The sequence below is a fragment of the Fukomys damarensis genome, unplaced genomic scaffold, assembly GCF_012274545.1.
Source record: "Fukomys damarensis isolate Sample0158 unplaced genomic scaffold, DMR_v1.0_HiC HiC_scaffold_38, whole genome shotgun sequence".
In the NCBI taxonomy this organism is placed as follows: Eukaryota; Metazoa; Chordata; class Mammalia; order Rodentia; family Bathyergidae; genus Fukomys; species Fukomys damarensis.
The window spans coordinates 58996372-59023106 of NW_022900950.1; the positions used below are offsets into that span (position 1 = coordinate 58996372).

The 26735-nt window shown below is 30.2% G+C and overlaps 1 pseudogene; it reads left to right on the plus strand.

Annotated features, from left to right (window-relative positions):
• The first annotated feature begins 3514 nt into the window (after positions 1-3514).
• LOC104871138 overlaps positions 3515-26735 on the plus strand; it is a 44250-nt pseudogene continuing 21029 nt past the window's right edge.

Genomic DNA, 26735 nt, shown 5'->3' on the forward strand with positions numbered 1-26735 from the left:
AAATAAAATTTTAGAAAATATAAAGCACTACTCAGCAAAAAAAAAAAAAAGATAAATTTTAGCCATTTATAGGCAAATATATGCATCGTGGAACCATAATGCTAACTGAAATAAATTAGACTCAAAATGTTAAATATCATAGGATTTCTTTTACATGAGAAAGCCAGAGTATGTGTAATTTAAAGAATAAAACAAAATAAAAGAGAGAGGATAGGAAATAGAGACAGTCTATGTAATGTTGAGAAGATCTGAGAAATAATCAGGCAGTAAAGGAAGAGAGGAAAGAATGAAAAGGCAAGAATATATCTATCTTGCATCCCATAGAAAGAAGGGAAAAATAAAATATATTGAACTGTCCAAGAATGTAGTTCAGTGGTAGAAAACTAACCTAACACATAGGCGACCCTATGTTTATTCAGCAGTAATACACACATAAAAAAATGAAAGATTAACTTCTACTATAATAATCTATTCTATAACATATAATCATAATATTAAAAGAAAACATAAAAACATTAATCGAGGCCAGAAAATTATAAGCAAATGTTAGTTTTTACCATAAACTTACAAAGTCACAAATATTCAGAGAAAACTATGAGATTTAATTATGTCACATCTCTGCTGAAGTTCTAAATTTTAATAGAAAGTAACATTAGAAACTGTATCTTTTCAATTCAATAGAAAAATTTCATTGCACAAATAAATGAGCTACTGTCATTAAAAGACTATCACACACGCGAAGAGAGAATTTGCTTATTCATACAGCAGTTTATGAAACAAACAAAATGCACATTAAATAATTACCTGGCTTTGCCTAAATCTTTCCTTTCTTCAGAATGACATGTATTTTCACAAGAAACATGCAAACTTACATGTTATAGAACTCAACTCAAATGTTAAGGACTCAAATGATACATAGCATTTCCAACGATGTAAAGGGTTTGGCATATTTTTTTTAAATTATGAATTATGTCAAAAAGAATGATTGTATTGCTCTTATGCTCATTAAAATCTGTGAAGTGTATCCAATGATAAAGAGTTTTATACAGTGTCCCTTTGACGTATGGACTCTATTTGTTGGTGAAGGCTCATTGTAACTCAAGTTGGTCAATAGAAGGCTCAGGCTCCTGTGCACAGCCTTCAAAGTCTCTCTCCTGTGTACAGGTAGGTCTCAGTGTCCTTAGAGAGACACTGACCAGGATTTTTCAATTAATCACACTCAGAAAGCATGTTGTAGTATTCCTTCCAGAACTCTTTAAGGCTTTAAATCTGTATCTGAGACAGTCTGGAAGCACAAGCAGCCATGCTTTGGGGTTGTAACTCAAGGGTTTGTTCGTAAGTTAAAACTAAAATTCTGGTTGTAACCTAAGTTGTTTGTATGTCAGGCTGATCATAACTCCAAGATCTACTGTATTTACTTTTGAACATAGAATGTTTAACTTGTATGCTAAGTAGTAAATATTTCCTTATTGAAAATAGCTCATCACTTTGAGAATAATTTGTACAAACAAAACTCATACAATAACAATTACTATTATAAATTTTAGTAAACTTTATGCCATTTCTTTTCATTTTTTAAATGTTGGATATAAAATTTACACAAATCCATTTTGGGGTGGGTATGGAGGATCGAACTCCGGTCTTTGTGCTTGTGAGTCAGGCATCAAACCACTCAGCTAAATCCCCAGCCCCACAAAACCATTTTTCATTTAACAGTTTTCATGTCAATTTACCTACATGTATTTCTTAGAACAGTATTTGCAGTGATGACATAAATTTTAGCTGTCATTTATTATTTTCAGTTTGTTGCATACTTACCTAAGTAGATGTTGATATGCACCTCAACTGGATATATATATATAATATATATGTATGTATGTATATATATAAAATCATATTTTTTCCTTAAGTGAATTTCCAAGTAAGATTGGCTCACAGTTTATCAACCATCAATAACTGGTTGGGTGTGAAAATTACAACAAAATTTACAAATATTTTATTTTTTACTATTATAATCTTACAAAATATTGAAAGTAATCAATTCCTTCATCTTAGAAATACGGAGAAATGTACCAAGTTTTTAAATTAGACAAACATAAAGCATACTTTTGGCAGCTGATGACATTTCTGGCGGTCAGTGTATCTCTGAACTACCTTTTCTTTTCTGTCTTTCTCCTGTCTTCCTTGCCTTCCCTTCTAGTTTCGCACTCTCTCCTTTCCTTCTTTGTCCCCCCCTTTCTTTCCTTCTTTCCTTTATTTTTCATCCTTCTTTCTTTACATTTGTCTCTCTTACCAGTAAATTAACCAGATATATATTGCCCCATTTTGATAAAGTGCTAAATTTTTTTAATGGCATATGGTTCTAATATTCAAATAATATTGCCTAGTTTTTGTTTATTTTAATTGAATAGATCTGTAATTAGTTGAAAATAAAAGTCACTTTCATTCAATTTCTTTTTCTTCATCTATTTTCTAATCACTTTTCCACACCTAATTTCTAATAGTTAATTATTAGAAACTGTTATGTTATTCTAGCACTTAAAAATGCATGCCTCTAAACACAGAATAATAGGATTATCTACATATTATATAGGTTCAACAGTATAATGTATATGAATAATCATACTATTAATAAATAAAATCATATTTTTAATTGTACTCAATAAATATTGAATAATATTAATAGTGTTAAAATTTAATTAAAAAAAAAAAAGCAAAGGCTGGGGATTTAGCTCAGTGGTGCCGCTACCTGCCTCACAAGAGCAAGGTCTTGCGTTTGATACCTGGTACCAAAACAACAAAACAAAACAAAAAACAGCCCTCCTTAGCAAAAAGGTTTAGAAAAGCTTATAGAGAATTAAATTATTATTGTTAAGAAGATATTCTGAAAAGTAACCAGTGACACAGAATTAACAAAGCTATTGTTAAGAACTAAATAATTTGTGGGCTGGGGATTTAGTTCAGCGGTTCAGTGGCCTGCCTTGCAAGAGAAATGACCCGAGTTTGATCCCTGGTACCACAAAAACAAAACAAAACAAAACAAAAAACAAAACAACAACAACAATAAAAACCCTACATCGTTTGTGAAAATGAACTGGGGATAGTTGGCTGATTAGTGTTTCATTTGTTTGCAGTATATTTAATTAATTGACTTGTGGCAAAATGTCCAAGTATTAATAGAGCTTTGCGACTCTTATGAACACATATAGAAGTATATCGATGGATCCACCATACACACCCCAGTATGTAATATTTCCAACATCTCATACAATTTATTTGCTCTTTAATTTCTGGCAAATTGTAAAACCAGTTGTTATCAATATGAAACATATTTATAAGGATATGATGTATTATCTATACCGCATAATAACGCAAAAAAGCCTTTGTAAGATACAAAAGTAAAAGAATCATAGGTTACTAATACAAATATCACCAAAAAATGATGAAGGAATCACAAGCAACATAAGACTAAATGAAGGAAAAAAGCCTACAATGCAGACGAAATATTAGAAAAATGACGTTGGAAGCTTTCCCTACTAATAATTATTTTACACATAAATTTATTAATGATTACCGCAAAAAATGTGTACAGGAGTGCATAAGAAACAAGATGCAACCGTATATGGTATGCAGGAAACTTTAGGTTTAGTGACAAACTTGAAGTGACATTTCTTTTATATGAGAAACCCAAAATACAAATAAAGAAAAAAAAAGAGATAGATAACAGGAAAATAAGAGATAGATCTTTTGTTAAGGAAGGATACCAAGAAATGGAGGGAAGGGAAGGAAACAGAGGGGGAAAGGCAGAAGAAGAAATTAAGATGTGTTATGTACATGTTTTAACTCCCTACAAGGAATGTAATAAGTATGCATTACAAATGTGTACTAATAAATAATATATATATAAGCTCAAAACATATTTGTAAAATCGAGTTGCTACATTAATTTTGATTACATAGATTTTAAGTCCACACTATTGTAAGAGGAAAAAAATCACTGTAAAATGATAAAAGCGTCAATTCGTCTAGAACACATACAATCATAAATATTAATGTTATCAATGTAAGAATATCATAAATATATAAAACAAGCTTTGCCAAAGCCGATTAAAGAAAGTAGATAGAAATCCCAATAATAACTGAGAACATTCAGTATTATAAAAACCATTGAGAGGAAAATCAATAAGGAAATTGAGAGTTTAAAACTGAACAAATGGATTTGACAAATGGAGAATTTCAATGAACAGAAATATACATTTTCCTCAAATGCATGTGGAAAATATTCCAGAAAATAAATGTTCATTAAATAAGTTTTAACTAAAACAACAAAAAAATTAGTCATGGAAACTATTTTTCCAGTTACCATAATCCCAATGAAATTAAACTAGAAATTAGAAAGTAATTTCACAAAATAGGCATATGTATAAAGAGATTTTTTGAATAATCAATGGACAAGTAAAAACAAGTGAAGAGACACTAGAACAGAGTTTGAGACACAAAAAGCAGAAGCACAGCATGCCAAAACATATGGCATATAACAAATGTAATTTTAATAGGGAAGTCTATAGTGATACATGCTTATACAGTATTCTAAAACATGGTCACAAGTTTACAGGTCAAGAATCTAGAAACAAAGTTCAAAGTCTAATTCGTAGCACAAATGAATATAAAAATTTATAGAAGTAAAATATAGAGTAGAAAATTTAAAAGCCAGGAGTTGGTTTCAAAAAATAATGTGAATAAACATGAAGTTTAATCAAGAAAATAAAGAGAAAATATTTAAACAAATGAAATCACAAATAAAAGACACAATATGATGATTGATGAAAGAAATATAAAGGTTCATAATGGATTGCAATTAACAATTATATACCAATAAATGGGATTCTTGAGAGGAAAAGTTGTTAGGTATATTTTATTTATGACTGAATCCTGAGGAAATACAATACCTAAACAAGCCAATAATAGGTTAGGTGAATGAATCAGTAACCAAAAACCTCAATTGAAAAAAAAGCTTAGGGTGGATGGGGGCCCAGGCTACCTCCCAGCGTTTCCTAGTAACGATTCCTAAATAAATAGCACTTTTCAGATGTCACAGTAATTCTGAAACTAAAACACATGCTTACACTAAAAAAATAGAAAATAATGCATTATCGAAGAAAAAATTAGTATAGGCATCATAAAGACAACCTGTCATAAATATATCATTTTATATATTTCATTATTGACTTAGGTGTTTGTACTGTTGAAATACTGAAATTTATCAGGATTTCAATCTCCATGTTTTATGGTAAAGTACATTAATACAAATAAAAATGTATGCTGGCAATTTTTAAATTACTATTTGTTTGGGAGATGGAATAAACAAGCATGGGACTTTGGAAAAGATAATTAATAGAAAGAAATTATATTATTTTTATCCATCCTTACTGGGTAAAGAGGAATGTATGATTCCAGGCTGTAATGGATCAGTGGTTTGGTCTGTATATAATGTGAGTGAATCAGAACTACATCATTACCAAAAGCAGAATGATATCCCTGATTAAAATCATTAAAAATCATCAGTATATTGTCATTCTACATGAGGAGGGCCTTAGAGGAGTTGATGAGGTTTTCTCCATAGAAAAATTGGTAGCACTGTTGTACTGCTGGTTTTGTTATTTATAAATATGTGTGTGAGGTTTGTGAATAATTTTTATTTTTATAGAAATAAGGGGAGTTAGATATATACCCAATAAAAGTTATTTGCAATTGATTTTATCTACATTAATTAGTGATGGCAAATACTGACAAATTGTTTTTACCTTTCACTACATTTGCAATTTAGACACAAAATTGAAGACCTAAAGAAAATTGCTGCACAGTCTTTGCATAAGTTGTACACTTGGAAAAAACAGTTGGTATTCAATTTTTAAGCAAGTTGCTTAAATGTTCAATAGGAATTTTTGTTACTAATTAAGGGAGGAAAATTCTAAAGTGATGAATTTCTAATGCATGAAACTGACTATTGGGACAATATTATCAATAACACTTCAGCACTATGATAGTCTAGAATTTCTTTCAAATGATAAAGTTTTATTTTATATTTCTTTTAAAATACATTCATATCATATGTGAAAATTACTACTTATCATTCAGAAAACTTTCTACATTGTAACAAACAAAATGAAAAGGAAAGACTTATATTTTATCAATTGAATTAATAACTTGCTCTAGTCCTTATTTGGCCTTTACTAGAATACTAAAGTCATAAAATATGAATTATTTTGCAGTTCAGTATTTCTAAAGCAGCTTTAAGATTTTTTTTTCATTTTAATCATTATTTGGTAACATCAGATTTCCTATTCTCTTATATTATTCCCATATAAATCATTGTACTAGTATTTCCATTCTTGAAGAATAGTGCAGTCAAAAAATTGTTTGCTTGTTTGTTTGTTTTGAATTGAGAAATATCAACCCTAGTTTAGGCAAGGAAGCTAAAATATAACAGCTATGCAGTGGGCACTTATATTTGCTACTTAAATTGTATACTTCAACAATTTGCCTTATATCCTTCATATAATCTTTGAAATAATATATTTCTTAGGTCATAAATCTTTGAGGTTGACGGTATGTGCATGACATAATATGATCAAAGTTTTTTCAACTCATTACATATACACTTATTATAGACAGTTGGTGTTTCCTTGCCTTGATATACGTTAGATGATTTATACAATGTATAATTTAGTACTAATGCATTAACCAATTGCTAAGTAAAAGACACACTGTAGTAAACATTCCAAATTAAATAATTAAATATAGCTATATATTAAATAATTAAATAATGCTATATATTGGCTATATATTATAATATTATCACTATGAATTAAAAATATACAATAAAACCAACGACTGAGAGAATCAAAAGAATGAAGAGCAGGGTTTCTAGGCTTAATGCCAGGACATAAGACAAGCTGATAAAAATGCCTATCATTTTATTTTTCATTTCATAACAGTCTTTATTTTATCAATCTAAAATGTAAAATATTGAGTGTTATTTTATGTCAGATGTTATTAAATCTGGATTATCACAAAATTTTGCTGACCAGTTAATTAAATCTATTAATTTAAAAAATAATTCTATTTGGCAGAAGAAGGGGCAAAAATGAGAACCAAGACCTGTCATATAAAGGTACAAGATCCCAATGATGAATGTAACTGCACTGTACACCTAAAATGTACCAATAAACTCAATGAGAGAAAAATGTAATCCTATTTTATAAAATACTAAATTGATATCCAAATTAGTAATCATATTAAGCATTTGTAACATTTATAATTCATAACATTTGAATCATTTAATGATATCTTATTGAATGTTGATGTTATGGCTTATGTCTTGATGGCCCCCAAAATCTGATGCTGTCATAAGTGGCTTTTTCAGAGCTGGCTGAGTCTACAGTGTGTGACCCTGGGATTAAGAGTGTGTATTACTAAATCAGTCCACTGATTGGTTTGACACAGCCCTACTCCCAGTAGCCCCGAGAGTATAAAAGGGGAAGTAAGGAGCTGCGAAGGTCCCTTGTTGCTTTCAATACTCTCTGTCCACCATCAACTGTTCTCTGTGATGAACTCTGCCAAGCCAACCTGCCTTGGAGCCAGTCGATTATGGACTTGAAACCTCTATAAATTGTGAGCTAAATAAATTTCCCTTTTTAACTCTGAGTATCAAGCATTTATCTCAGCCAAAGAAAGCAAGAAAAGCAACTGATATAGCTATTTCAATGTTTTATATTTCAATGATATTAGCTTACATTTTCATGTGAAATATTTGGCTGAAAAAATGCAAATTATTGCATTGTATTCATGATCTAGGTTAAGAAAAGTACAATTTACTTATACCTAGAGTATGAATTCCATGCTACATCAATTCTCTTCTCTACTTACATATAAATCTTGAGCTTTGCCATAAGTTGAAAAAAAAATTTCCTGATATCCAAAACATTAAAAGAAAAACTTTGGAGAGTGTGACCAAAATGTACGGTGAATGTTTATATTTTAAAAATTATTATAGTAAAAAACACATTGCTATTCTCCCCAAAATATCCTCCCTCACTCTGAGCACACTTACCCCATCTTTTTTGACAGTTTATGAAGCCTTCTGGGGCATCCCTCCTGAGATACTTATTCATCACTGTGATTTAATTTCCTTTGAGTAATACCTACAAGTGACATGGTTGAATTATATAGTAGTCCTATTTTTGATACATTTGTACTTTTTTCCATAATGACTGAATCAACTTTCATTCCAATCAACAGTGTCTGAAGGTTAGATAACCTTCAGGTTAGTTTGTAGCTAAGAAGATTTTCAGGCAGAGTATTGACATTGATTTCTTCTTATTGTTTATGGTGAAAAATAAAAGAAGACAGATACTTTGAGAAATGAACTGCTAAACAAAAAGAAAACCTAACTTGATTACCAGTCTCTTCAAATGCACAAGTGTTTCAAAAATTATTTGAGAAAAATTTCCAGTATAACCACTATAAATATCTTTGAAAGAAATGAAGAGAATATAAAAGGGGGAAAAGATATTTTGACACCCCAAATTCAATTATCAGGCAGTAAGCTGGTGAAATTCCTTAAATGAGGTACATTTCAATAAAGTTGGATGTCTCACAATACACAAATCAGAGTTCATATGTCCCCTGAATGTCATCGAAAATTCCAGGCTTTAAAATGTAATCAAGAATTATTAGCATTTGTTAACAGGAGCAGATATTTTGTACCTTCAATTTTTTCCTTTTTTCATTGAAAATTTTTATGACTTTGTCCTACACCTTTCTATCATTGTATTTTGGAGTGGAGTTAAACTGAAGATGGACAATAATTATTCCCAACATCTTCATATAATATTCTCTCGTCTATGAGCAAGATCTGTAACTTGTCATAATCAATGTAATATTGACACCCTATGAGATTTTTGTTTGATTTGACTTTTTATTGTTGTTTTCTTATTTCCTAAATCATAGGTTCTCATTTGAGTCATACTGGATGTCAAGCCTAGCTAATAGGATCTAATTTAATTTCATAGATAAAGTGGATATTGTTCACTTTCAAGTGTGCTTGATACTTTTTAGCCTTTTGATTGTTTGTTGCATAGTCTAATATTTTGTCAGATATATTGAACTTAAGTACGTAATACTGTTCATTTTCAGTGTCTTAACTCAAACAGATAATGACTTGATTGCTTGTTGTCTATTTTTTATTTTGTTTATGATGTCTTATTTCTTTATATTTTTTGAGCTCCTACTTCTTAGAAACTATGTGTAGGATTTATGAAGGCCTTTATGGTAACTGGATTCCTACGGAGGTATGTGTGGCTATTTCTGGAAACTGTTGAAGGCAATATAGTTTCCATTAGTACGTCATAATTTTTTCCTTATTTGAAAATTTAATGACAAACATGAGACTTACATCAGGGCTAGACACTTGGCTGGGGTCTTATTTGTGCTTATCAAATTTCTTGGGAGACGTTCTTGTCCATTTCACTGTTTTCCATGTAGGACTCTTTCCTTCAAATCTCCTCGGCAATAGTGATACTACATGACAGAACCAATAGTTAGATTTCAGGATCCTGTGTATAATTAGCAAAGAATTGCAAATGTATGTTTTATATCCATATCTCCCCGAAAGCCTCTTGTATTCATAGGTGAGGATTTGGGGTGTGACTGGATTGTGGGTGTGTGATACTGGATCATGAATGAGATACTGGATTAGTTCCTTGATTGTTTAGCATAGTTCTGGGTGTGGATGACGGATTTAACGAAGATAGAAAAGGATTCTTGTCGCTTTAATGAGGCAATCTCCTTGTAGCCTGGATGGGACACAAATGGAAGGGAGGAAGCTGAGTTTGCTCATTGGGTTTCTGGATAATATTGATAGGAATGACTGGCAGAGTTATGAGTCATTGCAAGGCATTTCAACACAGATGCCTGTATCAGAATCAATTATGAAAAAACCACATGGATGAGATGCTCTCTATATTTATGAACACTTAATGAAGTTTTGAGTAGGGGAATGATTACTGAAGATCAGGCCACAAGATGGAGCACAGAGATTTTTCTGGATCTTATTATTTTATGCCTGCTTCTCTTAGAAAAATGGAAGGAGGAGTGGGGTGGTGTTCAAATTCAGACTGGAGGTAGGGCAGTGGTGTCCCAGTCCAAATTGTGCTTTTACTAGTAGATTAGTAAGAAATATGTTAAAAAGTAAATTAAAGAGTAAACTAAATACATAAGTAAACCATATATTACGTTACTGGGACATTAATTGCTATGAGAAAACATTAAAAGTGGGATTGTGGGGAGAGCTCTTACAATAATAAGTGAGGTAGATTTCTACAGTAGAGTGATATATGGATAAATATTTATTAGAGAAAGTAAACCAGAATGATTAGCATAAGAATGCAGAATAAAGAAATAGTGGAAATGCTTTGAAATGTAACTGTGGGCTGTTCAAGATTTGTCAGGAAGGCTGCGTGAAATAAGTAAATTCAAATTACTAGAGTTTCAGGTTAGAGAATTTACAAGGTATCAAAATTTATAGGGTATTTTATCATAGTTAAAAAAGAGTAAAATGTGGAGCCATATGAAAGCATAGATTAAATTTAGGAATAACATGGCATGATCAAATAATTAGCAACATCTCTGCAGGCACTGTGTTAAGAGTAGAGAATTAAAAACAAAAGATTTGAAGCAGGAAAAATATACGGGAGGCCCTTACACTATTTTCTGAAACAAAACAGTAGCTCAGATCAGTTACAATTATAAGTATTTTATGGTAGTGAGGTAGGGGCTCAACAAGAGAGTAATATTTCAGTAAACTTTTGAACAGCTTGAAAAGTTAGCCACGCTTATAGTAAAATAATGCGCCATTGGTCCATTATTTGGTGACACATGTGAAATTCATTTAAAATATTGCCTGAGTGATTGTAGGTTTTGAGGGAAAAGACTCCTTTGTCATAATAATAATAAACGGATTTAAATGAGATGAGTTAGGGCTTGATTATATTACCCTGAGATGCTGTTTAGTCATTAGATTTTATTTGTAAAGGCAAGAGAGGATACAATACACTTTTATTTGACAAAATAGAACTTTGCAATGTTTTGAAGCTCTTTTCCTTTCAACTATAATTACACCAAATATTTACAGTGTAATTTACTATCAAAGATTTATTTCTTCTATTAAACTATTTAATTTGTAAAAAGTTAAATATATATTTATTCTACTGATTAGTATTCTGTATGTTTTCATATAATTGCTTAAATACAGTTGACTGTTTCACAAAGTTTGATAAAAATACAGTGAATATTTGAAGTAAAAACATTATTATAGTAGAAGACATTGCCATTAATTGCTACTAATGACCACTAAAATGCGCCCTCTCATTTTGAACTTATACAATCATTCTCATTTTCTGAAGTAGTTCAGGAAATTCTCTTTGGTGTATGTATTTGTGCTGCTCTGGCTGCCTCAGTGTGCTCAAAAGATTTAAAAGTTTATAATACATGGTAATTTTGACTTTGGAGAAGACCTCAAAGGCACCATGTGCTTCAGCCAGTGGATGAGGACACAGGATAATGTTTCTAAGGGCCTGCTTCTCCTTTGGACGCACTTGGCAGTAGCATTCACTATATTTTTGATCAAACACTCAGGAAAGAGGACTTCCAGATCTGCTTCACAAGTAGAAAGAATGATGGGATAAGTGTACCAAAAATTTAGGGAAATACTTTGAGGGTAATTTATGGCACCGTGTCTTTAACAATATGTCTGTGTATCTTCAAAAAACTAAATATTATATATTTTGATCACAAATATTTTCTACAAATACACATGTAGTTATTTCATTGATTTCTTCTAATAAATAAAATTTCAAACTAAAAAAATTAATATGCACATTTAAATGTACTTTTTAATATTTATTAACAAACATAGAAGCAGCTTTGCCTAAGGCAGATTCAGTACTATTTCTTTTCTTTTTAAAACATTTATAAATCTCAAAAAATTTCTAAAAATAAACAGAAATTAGCAAAGTGTTTCAATTTTATTGAGCAACCCTTCTTTGCAAAATAATAATAATATTTTTAAAATGTTATTATCATGCCTTTTACATTTGTGTAAAAAACTTTAAGAACAAATTATTTTTAATTTTGTTTGACTCGGCATTTAGACATATTTGTGATTTAATGTAATAATTTGATACAAGTATAAAATGTGTTCTAATACAATCAAGTTAATTAGCATTTCCATCTCATTAAATATTTTTCTTCTCTATGTTAAATATTGATATCATAGATATTTTAGATATAAATTATTATAGACTGTAGTTACCCTATTGTGCTATATACTAGTACTAATTCTTCTTTATAAATATAATTTAGTATGAAAATATTAATGATGCTATGTTGAGATATTTTTATCAAAAAGTAATATATTCACAAGTGACTCATAAAGTATGTTGTTTAATTAAGTAGTACTGTATTTTATTGTTTTCAATATAGTTGCTTTATCTTAGTATTTTAATTGGCAGTGATAATTGAGCCAGAAATATTTTAATCATTATGCTGTTAAATTAACTATTTATTGTTAACTATTTGGTATTTTTAAAACAGTAAATTAAATAAATAATAAACTATATCATATACATAACACTATAATATATCATATATAAAACACTATATCATATATAACACTGCCTGTCATTTTTAAACAGGCAGCATTCTCATTCTTTGCAAATAAAATTCTGAGATACCTTAGTCCATTCCTGTTGCTATAACAAGACACCATAAACAGAATGATTAATGAACAATAGAAATCCATTGCTCTTGTCTCTTGAAGTAGGCTAGGAACTCCAAGATGAAGCTACTAGCAAATTTGAAATCTGGTGTGATGACGGCAACTTTCTTGCATCCTTATGTGGTGGAAACAATCAGGGACCTCCTGAGAGCCTCTTAAAAGGCACTGATGGTATTTACAAGGGTTCTACTGTCATAAAAGTGTGATCTTCCATAGGCTCTACCTCTTACTAGCAAAACATTAAGCTTGAGTTTCAACATAAGAATTTTGGAGACACACTGTTATTCAAACCATAGCAGAAAGTCTAGAGAACAGTCCATGCCTCAAATCACCTAGATAGTAAGTGACAGTACTGGATTCAAACCCTGGTCCTTCTCAAATAAGGAAAGGGAAGGTAGCTTGAAAAGAGGGGAAGGGAATGGGAAAAAATAAATAAATCAAGATACATCATGTAAAGGTACAGATTCCTTATGGTGAACATAATTGTCATGTAAATTTAAATTGCACCAATACAATTAAAAATGAAAAAAAATAATTCTTTGGTCCTTAACCAAATCTGTGACAGTATTCATTATGATTATTTAAATATATAACTGATTGCATTACATAAATAAAAACTGTGTATTTAAATAAACTCATGTCTTAGAACTTTGGGTTAAAAGTGAGCAAAGGTAAGCCTCTAGATTATTGAAATCAGGCAGAAATTGGATCCCAGGAAAAAAGAATGTTTCTGGAAGTTAATACGTTTGATCTGTCCAAAGCCTGTAAACGTATTTAAAGGCAGTTTTGCATTTTTTGCTAGTGACTTAATGTCTTCGCTACAAATAATCATTATAATTCTTAGTCCAAATTTTCCTGTTCACCTCTGGAAAAAATTTTTTTGTATATTCTCTCCAAATGATAGCTTTCATAATATTAAGTAGGGAATCTTCTTTCCTACGATTTGTACCTTACATACTCTTTAAGTGGCTTTCATTTTCCTCCATCAGTTTAAACAGAACCTTACAGTTTTCTCTACCAGCAATAGAGTTAAAAGTGATGAAATAATCTAGATTTAGAATAATTTTGAAGAAAGAATTGAAATAAAATAAATGAATTTAGTGCAGTTTTCAAAAGAAACAGATTTGCTATGACCAGTGTTTCCAATTTTTACATACTAAAAGACTTAAATCTGACGTACAAACCTAAATGCAGTCTTGTGTAAGCACACAAGTATAAGAATCAAAGTATCAGATAAACAAACAAAAATATTAAACTGTTTATTTTCATTTTAAATTTAATGAAAATTTTTATAGAAAACCTCACATTCTATCATTTGATAATCTGCACATTTGTCATAAAATGTACCTCATTTGAAATCATCTGAAAAAATTTAAAACATATTTTTGCCATTAGTTAACATTTAACTTCAATACATATCAAAAATCATCTCACAGATTTTCTGGCATATGGTCTTGATATAATTGAGCAGATATCAGTCATAATTATGTCATGATAATGTCAATTTGATTAAATATGGTCTAATTTTCTCAATTATAATTTTAAAGCAGATTTCTTAGCTGTTGATTACCTTTTTAAACACCATAGATTGCTGCTTTGGAAGCAAGAATGCTAGGACACTTTGTTCTTTCATTCATTCATCTATTTTGTGAAAAAAAAATCATCCAATTATATATAATGTACTTATGTTCTAGTGCTGGAGATTCCAAAATATGTCACAAATAAAATTCAAGTCACTCAGCCTGATAATGAAAAATTAAACAACAAATAATTAATTTGGGAGGGGATAATAGATATTATTTTAGAGACTTGTGTTAAGTGCTAAGGGAAAATACATTTAAGAAAGAGAGAGAGTGAAAGCAAGAGAGAAATAAGAGATATGATAGAGATAGATGATAGATACGGAGAAAGAGACAGAGGGAGAGGGAGCGATACAGGTGTAGACAGAGGTGCAAGTAGAGATGGAGATATTGCTTCTTCCTAGATGGTCAGTGAAATATTTTAGATACTCATTCTTATCACACCTTCACAAAGAATCCAGTAAAATTGCAATTACATTGTCTAATTGTGTGCTTTTCTTTTGGAGTATACAAAACCAGCACAATCGTTAAATTTTGTTAGAAATCACGTTAAACTGTATGAACAGGGTTTCCTTATCCTAGCAAAGTTCTGATTGAGAGATGATGTACTTTTAAATTATGATACATTTAAAATTTTGGAGAAATTTTGGATGTTTGACATATTTAGTCTTTTTTTCCACCATAGTTGTGTCAAATTATAGTAACTTGTATTTATACAGAGGTCATGAAGCTTCAAGCAAGCTTTTCTTGTAAATAAAGAATATCTATACTGTTTTGAAGCAAAATATTTATGGTACATTTTAGATATACATGATAACACTGATCATAGAGAATTTATATTAAGTTGTAGATTTTCTTTTTAAGGGAAAATATTTCCATTTCAAAATTTTCATAAAAGTGCGTTTGTGCATAACTCCATATAATAAATTAAAAGGATGATATAGTCTATCTTTTCAAAATCTCAATTTTTTGATGAAGTAATCTCTATTTGCTATTTATCATGATAAACTTTGATTTTTTTATGACTACTTACTTTCCTGTAATTGATATGCAAAACAAATATTTTCTGAATATTTCATTTCTCATCCAAATGTTATTAGTTACATACAGCTAGTTAGACAGCTTTAAGGTTTGAATGTGTTTTAACAAAATAATTGTACAAAGGTAGTAAAGGCAGAACAAAGAAGGAAAGAAAGATATGATCAATATTAATATAATATTCAGAAAAGGATTAATTTCATTATATTAGTCACTTACACAATATTTATCTGTATTTTCGGATTGATAATTTACTCTGTATAATTTTCTAAATGTGCTGAGCTATGTCAATATACAGCTACTTTTTATTAATACATTGCTTGTTATGTTTAGCTTAGTGTAATATTTTGAATAAAAATTTCATGCCTGTGATTTAGCTCAGTGACACAGTGCCTGTCTCACAAGCACAAGGTCATGAGTTTGATCCCTGGTATAAAAATAAATTCATGTGTATACACATGCACAGAGCATTGATCTAACTGTGGTTAATTAATAAAACAAGGCATATTCATGGACAACTCCTCTAATCTCTTTAATTAGTGATGAGCGAAAAGTAAAATTTCAGTTAAATTTGTAACAAGTATGGGATGCCTATAAACTTTAATTATTGGCCAAACCAGAGACTACATTACAAATTCATTATTATATATTTGACATTTTTAAAACAATTTGAATAGAAAGCATCTACTGTGCCTGAATTTTTTTTATAACAGTTGGAGCAGTCAAGTAAGAAATGAAAACCTTCCAGCACTGAAGTCTTTCCTGGTTTATAGTTGATTGTAATTAAATAATTGCTATAGGTATGCGTCTTAGTTACTTTCTCATCCTGGCACATAATATCCAACACCCACAACTCATGGGGGGAAAGTTTTATTCAACTCACAGTTCGTAAAAGTCACTTCCATAGTTGGCTGGCTCAAGGCAGGGCAGCATGGAAAGGGGCATCTCCAAGGAGAAACAGCTTCTGGCATGAAGGCTCGAGGCAGAAAGACATCAAAAGGGAAGCAGAAAAGAGACAGACCTTTCCAGGCTATGCCCCCAGTGGCCCAACTTCTCCAATCAGGCTTCACCTCCCAAATCACATTTAGCTATTGACAGAACAATGAACTAGCCCACCAATTGGTATCATGCCTCTCATACTGATATCATATTGATACTGATAAGTATCATAGTCCAAACACCTTCAAAGAGCCTCACCCTTGAGTACATGAGGCTTTGAGGGCACATCCATATATAAAACATAATAGAATGTATTGATACAAAACATACTTTCTCATTTGTTTTCCCCAATATCCTCTTAGATGATCACTGCTATCCTCCGAGTTCAGGTTAGAAAATTGTATTAAAGTGGTTGACTCCTCAAAAGAAAATGTCTCAAAAATACTTTTTAACACAACCCATATTAACCACCAATGAAATATTATCAAATGCTGCCTTTACAGCATCTGGCTCTTTGTAACATATGCTCAGAACTAAGCAGCAAATCAATTTAGAATTTTAACTTTTTTTTTTTTTTGTACCAGGGATTGAACAAGGGTCCTTGAGCTTGCAAGGCAGGCCACCGAACCGCTGAGCTAAATCCCCGGTCTAACTTTTAACATTTAATAAGAGAAATGATAAAGTAAATGTGTATTGCACATCTGATTCTTACTCAGAACTGTCATGCTTAGTTGAAAACATTTACATTCAGGGCCCATATAAATACATCTTTTCAGGATGAGATGGTTTTTCACTTTGTGGCTAACTTGCTGCAATACAACCTTTTTACCATTATTTGTCAGCAATTTGTAAGATAATATCAATGTCTATAAGATTTGTACCTGTTTAAATGTAGATGTTTTAATAAAAATATCCCAAGATGTAGAACTTTTCAATAGATTTATCCATTTAAGTAACAGATATGAAGTGATCACTTACTATGTGTGAGACACTTGTGGAAGTTGTCACTATTTTTTAATACTAAAAATTTGACTCCATCATGTTTTCCTGATATAAGATGCTAACAATATCTGTGCAGAAATAATCTCTTTTTTCTAAATTAACTTACAGGCTCATATTTTATTATTCAGTCTCACAGTGTCACACAATTATAGTTTCTGATATGTAAAATCTAATCACAATGAAGTGTTTCAAATTTACTACCATTGAACTATGACAGAATCACTATTAACTCATGACAGATATAATCATCACCTTTTTGTATTGTGATTATCATAACATAATTTCTAACTAAACAATAATGACTCATACATTAATTAACTTAAAATATTATTGTTTATGGTGTACATCACAGCACTCCAGCTGAATGAGATCAGACTTATTCTACCTTTGCCCCAGACTGCCCATTGATGAATTGTTTAATTTATTTTAATCAATACTTGTGAAGGAGCTACCGCATAATTTAGTAGACTTTGGAAATCCCCAGACATATAATCATGGACTCTGACATTATGGAGTGCACAGTTTTGAGGGGATGGAAAAGAGCTAACAGTCAGTCTCACTACAATCTCTTATTTTCTAGAAAGCTATAAGAAAGTGATACATAAGGATTTCCTAAACCACAGTGGTGTTGGTTGGATCCTTCAAGAGAAAAAAGTGCTATTTGGTAGCAGAAAAATTGACTCTGAAGTTCACAATATTTATATACATGTATCAATATTGTACACAAAATAAAAGAAAACTAAGATTTAATTTCACAGTGTTATTTGACCACTAAGGAATTAATGTGAATGCATTTTATGAGATTGGAAAAGGGATCTGAATTTTGCTGCCAATTATGTTTTAGTTTGATAGTTATGCACCTTATTTGGCAAAATTATCAATGTTCTCAAAGCCTTCATATTATAATGATAACAGATTTGAATACACACACACAAACACACACACACACACACACACACACACATATATGTGTGTGTGTGTATGTATGTGTTCTACATCTTGGCATATTTTTATTAAAACATCTACATTTAAACAGGTACCAATCTTATAGACATTGATATTATCTTACAAATTGCTGACAAATAATGCTGTGTTTATATAGATATAAACACAAACTGAGACAGGGAGGTTGAAGAACATGCAAGTTTGGGGTGTCATGTTGAGAATGAACATTAATAGAGCAGACTAAAATTCACTCAGATGTAGCAGAGTTATTCCAACAACTGAGTATGAGGATCTGTAAACAGTTACAATATTTATAAGAAAAATTATCTATCATGAGAATATGAGTTCTTTCACAGATTTATTCAGAGATTTCTCAGTTATTTTAAAACTGAAATGCACATTATATGGTTTTACCCAAGAGTACTTTAGAATTTACATAGAAGTAAGAACATCATTTGAAAAAATTTATATGCATTTGTTGCTTTTGCCTCTCAATGATAATTATTGTTCCATCTGCTTCTTTTTCTCTCAAGATCTGTAGTTTGGCTTAGGTGACAAGGTTCTTTTTGTTATACAGTCTCATAAATTAGAAATGTATGTAAAGACATAAAATGACACAATACTTTAATATAATGAAATATGAACTTTGAAAATAGTAATTTTCAAATGAACAAAATTATTAAAACAAACTACGTAAGTTTTAAGTCTATAACAAACCACCGCCATTGTAGCTATCAATGTTAACCTGAGATCAATGATTTTGTTTTTTTTTCCTTTTTTGATTAATACATTTTTGCAGTTCATAATGACTACATTCATTTTAAATATACATAACAAATCTTAATTCTTTTTTATCTTTTCTCTTCTGTCCAACCATTCTTCCTGTCATTATTTACAAAAGCTTTATTTCCACTTTCTTCAATCATTTCTGCCTTTAAATCCATTTTTCTTTCCCTCATATGAATTAGCTTTACAGATGTTTTACTTCATACTTCATTGATAGTCTGATTTCTTTGGCCTACTATATCTTGGTGGATTTCAAATATACTATATATTAAGGGCACAGAATAAATATGTGACAGAGCTGGGGATTTAGCTCAGCGGTTCGGTGGCCTTCCTTGCAAGTGCAAGGACACGAGTTCAATCCCTGGTACCAAAAAAAAAAATATAATAATAATAATAAATAAATAAATAAAATTTTTTTAAAAATTATGTGATAGACACCATTATGCTCTTAGGTATATTAGACTAGAATTTATTAACCAGAGCACTTACAAAGAGAAGTATAAATACTTGGCCACTAAAATGCTAATAAACTATTTTATAGTAATTATTTTATTTAGAATTAAAGCTTGTGAAGTGTTATGATTAATGATAATTTAATTCAGTGAGATTAATAAATATTGCTCTGTTGAAATTAAAGATGTTATTAAGAGAATTTAAATATAAAATTGATTTATATGAAATTTTTTTCATCCCATGTACTGTTTCTGAATGAAGACAATAAAAGACTAAACTACTTTTTAAGCTGATTATGTATTTAGATTACTTGCCTTTTAATGTCTAACAGGCAAAATCTTCCTTTCCTATTCTGTGTTGATATTAAAAACTATATGTATGCTTATTAAATGGAAATTGGTACTATTGATTTGCTGCCATATACTCTAAAAAATTATATGAGAAAATTTTCCTCTAATGATTTTGATATTGAAAACTTATAAAATGATTCACAATAATTCATTAACCAAACTATCTTACATTAATTATAAATCAATTAAATTATAGATATTTCTCCATCTTATGAACTCAAATAAATGATATTTGAAAATATTCAGTATTAAAAAAAATAGAATAAAGAAAAATAAAAAAAGCTTACAAGAACTTTGGTGTAGACTAGACATGACGACAATATGTATACAGTGGACCCTTGACTTACAACCTCAATTCATTCCTAAGAGCTGGTTGTAACTCAAGTTGATCAACTCCTTTCAAAGTCTCTTTCCTGCATAATGTTAGGTCACACTTTCTTCCAGTCAGATCTTAATATCTTTAGAGAGACACTGACATTGGATTTCTCAACCCTACACAGGAAAGGAGTTCCAGTGTTCATTCTAGAGCAATTTAAAAGTTAAATCTGTATCTGAGACCATCTGGAAGATCAAGGGGTTAGCATTTGGGTTACAACTCAAGACTATTTTCATAATTTAAAACTAAAATTCTGGTTACAACCCAAATTGTTTGTTTATCAGGCTAGTCGTAACTTGATGGTCCACTGTAAACCCAACTCTTTGTAATATTAAGTTTAGAAGCCTGAGTTCAAGACCATTGTGGATAATAAAGCAACACTCGATCTCAAAAAAAAAAAAAAAAAAAAAAAAAAAAAAAAAAAAAAAAAAACAACCAAAACAAAAACTCTGGAATAACTTTAAAAGGGCATGTGTTCAAGAATTAGAATACAAGAATAACTTCAGAATGCTGATTCAACTCAACAAAGTCTACCTCAAGACATATTATAATAAAAGTTTTATAGTTAAAGAGAATGAAGTGTAAGTTTTATCATTTTTGTTTCTTTTCATGTCTTTATTATCAAATTTAAGTTGCTATCATTTCAAAATTTCTTATTAATCCCACTTATCCCACAATAATTTCAACCTGCTAGTCTAAATAATAAGCGAAGCAATAATTCATGCATCCAAACACTCTTACATTCTGCCCCTCTTTTCTAAGGAGACAAAAGTTTAATTATATTCAATAGCTCAAACTTTTCACACACTTTCATTGTTCTATTATACAGGTCATTATCTCATTTAAGAATGACAATTGCCTTTAAATAGGGCTTTCAGCGGGACTTTTTCCATTAACCTTTTTAACTATTTTTCATCTTTTATAAAGTAAAAACAACTTGAAGTTCAAATTTATTTTGATCAACTTATTAGCAATAAAACAGTCAAAGAACAGTATAAACATAAATATCTTTTTTGTGAATCAATGCCTTTTCAATCCCTTTGACAATGGTGATACAAACTGCTTTTCATTTTCAGACTTTCCTCTGAAGCACTACCTATCTGGGGAGACAGGGAAACTATTAAAACTGCTTCATTGCAGTATTATTAAAATGAGAGTATATGCTAGTTTGGCTTTCTGTCATCAAAGCATGAATAGATTACAGCAGATGATAGAGTTGTCCCCTTGAAGATACACATATCGTCTCAAAAATAAATCAGTCTTGAAGACAGAGAAGTATATTTTGTGACGAAGTAACCAAATGCATGTATGTTAGCTGAACCTGAATGAATGTTGATGTGAAGTCTGAAGGAAGTGGAACAAGCCTTTGTGAGAATAACAATGACAAACTTACTGAAAGTTCATCAGGGAGGCTAAGTACAAGGAAGTCAGTTTATTCAAGGATAAGAAAAATAACTTGAAGACACTCATCATTAGTTTGGGATTATTTGAAGAAGGTCATGTACAGCTGAAATGAAAAGTTTGTCCTCTATATTCACTAAATATAGGACAAGAGGAAATAAGTTTAAATCACAAAAATGTAAGTACTTCCTGACTGTCAGCATACTGGGCCACTAGACTGTTATCCAGGAGGATTATGATAGCTCTTTCTCTGAAGGATTTTGAAAATGAAGCTCTACAATTGATAATTTAGACACTAATGTAGTTAAAAGTAAAAAAAAAAAATCTTATAGCATGTCACATTTTCCAACAGAGTCCACAAATTGAATTATATTAATAAAAATTATTCAGAAATGGACATTTTCAAAGTACAGAAATGTATAATTTCTTTCTTCACTGAAGAAGATTTATGTATAGGACAATGCTAAAGAAAACAATTTTATCTAATTTTTATTGCCAAATCTAAGTAAAGGATTTCTCGAAGGACAGAAAAGTCATTGAGAAGGTTGCTGTACAAATCGCTGTTATGTAAACTCATATGGTAAAATGCTATTTCTAAAACTAATATTAAATATGCTTACAAACATTGGTATCATTCTGACTTTCAATATTAATGTACTCGTATCTCATGCTTTAGGTCATAACATAACTGCTTTAAGGGTTAGAAAATGTTTTTTATGTACAAACATTCTAACATTTGCTACTTGTCATTCATGGATTTTACTCCTAATTTTTGCCATTTCTTTTTCCTATGACACCACATTTTTGACCTTTGACAGTAAGATACGATGTGAACAGACTAATAAGTCAATACTTATGTAAAATGCTAATATTCAAGTAGAAATCATAAAGTAACTTTTAAGGCATGAGGAAATCGGTTAAATAAACTAAATATGTTTTGGTAATATATTTTAAAACATTGATTGATATGGAAACCAAAATGTTATTAAATTTGCTTATTTTATGAGATAATTAGAAATTCTGTTGGCATATTCCATGTTGAAATCATTCAGTTATCCTGTTAATCTTGGCTGTAGATCAGATATGTAGAGTTTGTTTCTTAGTTTTAAAGATTTTAGTGTAAATGCTGTGGGAAATATCTAAAAAGAACATGTTCATATCAGGGAAATCAAGGTAATATTTCAAAGTCTTAGTTTGGATGATTAGTGAATCTTGTGCCAGTAAATCAAAGCAAGATAGAGACTTAAACAACAACAACAACAACAACAAAAATATTTGGTAAATGTTAATAATTACTTTTACTTCAGGAGAAATTAGAGCTATAATCAACGTAATAGAAAGCAAAACTCGATTATTTTATGTCCTTTTGAGTCAGATGCTCAAATTAAATTATATGTTAATGATCCTCCCTACTCTGTCATATTTGAAAGTATAAATTCATGCTTTTTGTGTTGAATAGTTCTCTATTTATAGCAAAGTTCTATTTAGGTAAAGTTAGAAATGAACACCTCTAGATACAGTGCCTCCATAGAATTTAGATTCAAATATTACTATGTATGTTTTGGATTGCTCCATCAGCAAATTAAATCACTGTATTGTTTCCACTATACATCTTGCCAAATGGCAAGTTTCACCAAAATATAGGATAATGTATTAATGGGATATGGGAAAGAATGGTAAGATTTACTGTTTTTATTGTTGGGAACACTAGCATACCTGAAAAGCATCCATATCAGTTATATTGAACCTTATTTCACTTGTTTTTTCAGGTATAAATCTTCCCATCTAAACTCTGAGTTGCCTAAGGGCAAGAGCACATTTCAAAGACTTCAGCATTCCCAGCCCTGGCATAGTTCACAGAATAAATCAAATGATGAATAAAATGTTTGTGGAATAAATACAGGATGAACGAACATGTTTGAGTTGATTTAATAGTCAGATCTTTGTCCTATAAATAGCAGCCTGTTCCTATAAAAAAAAAACTGTAAGAACAGTAAAACATGATAGCAATTTATGAAAACTAATAATTTCTACTTGACTGTTACCTTTATTTTATTTTTTACATTGATATGCAAAATTAACCTATAAAATCTATTTTCAAGTCATGTAAAAAGAAGAGGAAAGCTTAAAGCAATGAAGTTGGTCTCGAAGACTTTGAAAAAGTAAGAATGAAGGGGGTCTTTGAACTTTAGTATCAAAGCCTGGATAAGAAAGATAACATTTTTTATGAAGGAAAATTCTCAAATCTGGAAAAAATGGCCTTATTTATTAGAAGGTAAAGCTTGGTACAGTCAGAAAGGAATGAGTTTAGGGGATTTTTCAAACAGGGTAGCAAAAGAAAACAACATCAGGATCTAGCACTTAGACAATTTATTCAACAAAGAACGTTTTACATCAACAATTTTACTGAAATTTCTCATGCAACACACTATAAAATTCTCTAAAAATCATGTTATATTGTGTTGAGTTAATCTATCATCAAGAGTGTGTCCATTGGCTAAGGTCTAGATGTTTTATTACTTATTAGGATTCCTTAAGTTATAATGACATTTTACTTAAGTAGTTAATATGGAAGTATTCCTGTAACTTCTAATATGACTCACGATTGTTACTATCAGTGATCATCAATCAAAGATAAGTTCTGTATTATATTTTTGAAAGATAAGTGCTACATTATATTTTCAAATATGAACTATGTAGCATGCTTGTGAAAAATTATGATTTTATGCAAACTAGATATAGAGTTGCTTTACGGGCCATTGCTTTTAGCATTAATATAATTTAAAATGATATGATTCAAAATATATACCAGGTATAAATGTTCTTTCTTTTGGAGCAATTTCTTTACGTGATGGAAGAAATGACTGATAAAATTTTTCTTATGAGAAAATTTAGCAATTATTTGAATGTTTTTTTCCTATTTGGGTCTACAGGGTTATATGTCTGAAAGGGCCAAAATTATATTTTTAATTCTAGTATTTATGTGTTGTGAAACAATTTTACCCATTTTATGCTGTGACTTCATACTCTTAACTAATGTATTTCCTAAACTTATTATAGCTCCCATGAAATAAAATGGTAGTAAAAAAATCAAAGTGTATCTTCAGTAAGAAAATATGCAGATATTTTAGAACAGGAAAGAAAATGTTTTTAGACAATTTAGGAAAAGTTATTTCTAATCTCAAAACTATTGGTATTACTAATTGGTTATGTACCTGCTGAGAAATATAAACTATTTTTGTAGAACTGGAAGTTTTGGTTAGCATAACATAAACTAAAATAAGATTATTTTGTCATTCTTTTTCCATAGAACCAAAAATTTAAACTATAGCCAAGAAAGAACCAATGTATCTTAAAGAGCATACCTGTTTGTGTTGTAAAAAACAGGTATCAGATGAAATGTCTGGTGTCATGTAGATAAGCCTTGATGTAGGAAATTGTGAATAACAAACCAGTTAACATTTAAAATGTATAAAGTCAATTTTGAATAAAGGAGACAAGTAAATATAATAAGATTGTTGAGAAGAAAAAAAATTCAATGTCATTGATGATCTTTTTCTCTCTGTCATATTTCCAGACAACATTTTTTTAAATCCCTTTGATGCTTAACATTAGTTTTGCCCTCTCTAAGTTCAGGCTTTGGAATTTTATTTTATTTTTTTACAAAATTGTCTCAACTGATTTTATATACATTTGTAGTTGGTTAATATCACAGGTTGATACGCTCCAAACCTGTGTCTATTCATCTCATTACTGTGAACATGAAGACCATCTATTACTATACTGATAGTTTGGAAGAACTTTAGTATTGTTATTGTGAAATTTAACATTATTATTGCTTACAGAATCTGTTCCTTCATTCTTCTGTCTCATTTGATTACATTGTGTGCATTTAGTTTCCGATATAGGAAAGGGAGTAGTAACTATAGATTGCACTATCTCTTTTACATCAAGGAATTCATTTATTAATTTTTTGACTTGGATATGTTCTTTATACAACCTGTATAAGAATAAAGTTAACATTCATGAAATATAATCCATATAAACATGTAAGTGGGTAATTAGAATTCCCACTGTTGTATAGCTTAATTTAAAATAATTGCACATATACTTTGTAGAATATGATGAAATAATCTATTTTTTGCATATTTTCAACAGAAAATTATGCTGATGGAGAGCATTAGGTTCCTTTAATTTGATCACTAAGGGAAAGATAAAATACTTTTTACTTCAATAATATAATTTCAAAAAAGGGAAAGTCATAGAATCAAAACTGTTAAGTATATACAGATTTTTTTAAAAATGCACATAAGAAAATTCAAGAGGAAGTAAATTAGAGATAAGAGAATATGAAACTCAGGACAAGTAAAAAGTGGACCTATGCTAGGATGAGTTACAAAAAGACTGTGACCAAGGCTTGTGTGTATAGCATTATCTTCTTGTAAGACCTTAGTCTTTGTTTACTGAACTCTGCTTTCTTATTTACCATTTCAGAGTACATTTCTATAAAAGTTTTGTTAATAGCCTACAGAAAATGACTATCACTATTCTTTGTTTTCAAATTTGAAAATTTACTTTCTCTTTAGTTTGGCTTGGCATCTACTGTTCTAAATTTTATAGACATATGAAAACCTTAATAAACCCTTAGTTTAACTTTAAGTAATTAAGTATTAAAAAATCAGATAGTCACATCATCAGTATGTACTAATAATGAACTTCATTGTCACAAGGACAGTACTATAATATATTAGTCAGAGTGACCTTAGACTCCTATGAACATTTACAAATAAATTTGGATAATGTAACAAGTAAGTACAAATCCCACATAAATGCAGTTTCTTCTAGAACTCAAGTGATCAGAACAAGAAATAAATTACAAGATCTCCCCCAAAAGACTGGAAATATTATGAAATATTTTTGAGGGACTGAGTCCTAAGTAAAAATCTCACTGGGATATTTGCATTTCTGGAAGTATCCATTCCTAAAGAAATATTGTTTTATTTATTAACTTTATATTTAAAAGTTATC